The sequence below is a fragment of the Arachis hypogaea genome, chromosome 15 (genome assembly GCF_003086295.3).
Source record: "Arachis hypogaea cultivar Tifrunner chromosome 15, arahy.Tifrunner.gnm2.J5K5, whole genome shotgun sequence".
Taxonomy (NCBI): Eukaryota; Viridiplantae; Streptophyta; class Magnoliopsida; order Fabales; family Fabaceae; genus Arachis; species Arachis hypogaea.
The window spans coordinates 94,655,205-94,657,199 of NC_092050.1; the positions used below are offsets into that span (position 1 = coordinate 94,655,205).

At 41.6% G+C, this 1,995-nt stretch overlaps 1 non-coding gene across 1 annotated transcript; it reads right to left on the bottom strand.

Moving 5' to 3' along the window:
• Positions 1-1,481: 1,481 nt before the first annotated feature.
• Positions 1,482-1,585, bottom strand: LOC112752440 (small nucleolar RNA R71). Its single transcript, XR_003176877.1, has one exon. It is a non-coding gene; the product is annotated as a small nucleolar RNA R71 (small nucleolar RNA).
• Between the last annotated feature and the right edge of the window lie 410 nt (positions 1,586-1,995).

The window sequence follows — 1,995 nt, forward strand, 5'->3', positions numbered from 1 at the left end:
CATCTCTTCTTATGAACATTTAAACCAAGGGATTGGGAATTTGTTTGTTTTTAGAGAGAATTGGTGAGCCAAGGGATTGGGATCCAATCATATAAGATTGCCAACCAAAATTCAATGAATGCATTGGTTGAGAAAGGGATAAAAGTTGTTTTGATTCGGAGATCTCAATATCTCCTAACACCCAATGAACTCCCCATTTCTGATTTACCACTTTCTCTTTACATTCTGCAATTAAATTCATGCAATCACCCCCATCCCTTTTAATTTCAGCAATTTAGCTTCTCGCTCTTTAATTCATGCAATTTTACATTCCGCAATTCTCATCTAAATCTTGATTCCGCTCAACTAGAACATACTTCTAATCCGAATTGCTCACTCAACCAATCCTTGTGGGATTCGACCTCACTCTATTGTGAGTTTTTACTTGACGATAACCGGTGCACTTGCCGGAAGGAATTTTGCCGATCGTGCAATTTCCTAAATCGTAGCATATCAAGTCTATGCGCATCACTCGGGCAGACTCTAGATCATCCCTGAGACGCATCATTTCTCTATAGGTCGTGACATAACTCTCCTTGTGCCTCAAAGCCGTGTCTTCAGCCAAGTTCACAGAAGCCGCCAAGGCAACAGAACTAGATTGGTTTTCGATTGACAATTCTCAAATTGGAAGTTAACTAGATTGAGCATTTTTTTTGTTTTGATTAATTCAGTACACGTTACTTGTTGAATTTTAATTTCTGCACTCTGTTATATGCTTTCTTTCTTTATGCCTTTAAATTCAAGCAACTAACTCACTGACTCACTAACTGTTTGAATTAATTCCTCAACTGCTCTAACCATACTCTTCCATTAACCAAGAGTATTTCACTTGTTTGTTGCCTGTGCTGTGTTCTTGTATGACAGGTAGGAGAGGAGAGACATCAACTCCTCCATATACCGAACCAGAGAGGACCCTTCATAGACTGAGAAGGGAAGCAAGAGGGAAGAGAGTACTGGGAGAAGAGGAATCTGAAGGAGAATCTGAGGACAATTTTGAGGAAGCTTTAGATCTCAACATGGATAGAGAAGTTCACAACCATGAGAGAGCTGATGGAAACAATGCCATTCCTGAGAGGAGGGTTCTTAGTTCATACATAAACCCAACCTCTGGGAATTGTGGTAGCAGCATCCAGAAACCACCCATTCAGGCCAACAATTTTGAGCTTAAACCACAGCTAATATCACTTGTGGAGAATCATTGTTCATTTGGTGGAAGTGCTAATGAAGACCCAAACCAACATCTCACAAAATTCCTGAGAATTTGCGACACTGTGAAGTCCAATGGAGTCCAGGAAGATGCCTATAAACTGCTTTTGTTCCCATTTTCACTTAGGGACAAGGCAGCTAAGTGGCTGGAATCATTCCCAAGGGGGAGCCTAACAACCTGGGACGAGGTGGAAAGCAAGTTTCTGGCACGTTTCTACCCCCCACAAAAGGTCAATAGGCTTCGATCTGAGGTTCAGACTTTTAGACAACAAGATGGTGAAACTCTCTACGAGGCATGGGAGAGATTCAAGGATTTGACAAGGAAATGCCCACCAGACATGTTCCATGACTGGGTGCAATTGCATATTTTCTATGATGGACTGTCTTATGAATCAAGGAAGGCTGTAGACCATTCATCAGGAGGTTCATTGAACAGGAAAAAGACTGTGGAAGAAGCCATTGAAGTGATTGAGACAGTGGCTGAGAATGAGTACTACTATGCATCAGAGAGACACAACACTAAGGGAGTCATGGAGCTGAACCATGTTGATACAATTCTAGCCCAAAACAAGGTGTTTGCCAAGCAACTAGCAGAGCTCACCAGGAAATTAGAAACAAAATAAGTGGCTGCAATACACACACAAGATCAAGAGGAAGAAAGCACTGAAGGAGGTGATTGGGAAGAGGCCAATTATGTAGGAAATCAACAAAGGCAACCATATGATCCACATTCCAACACTTACAACCCAG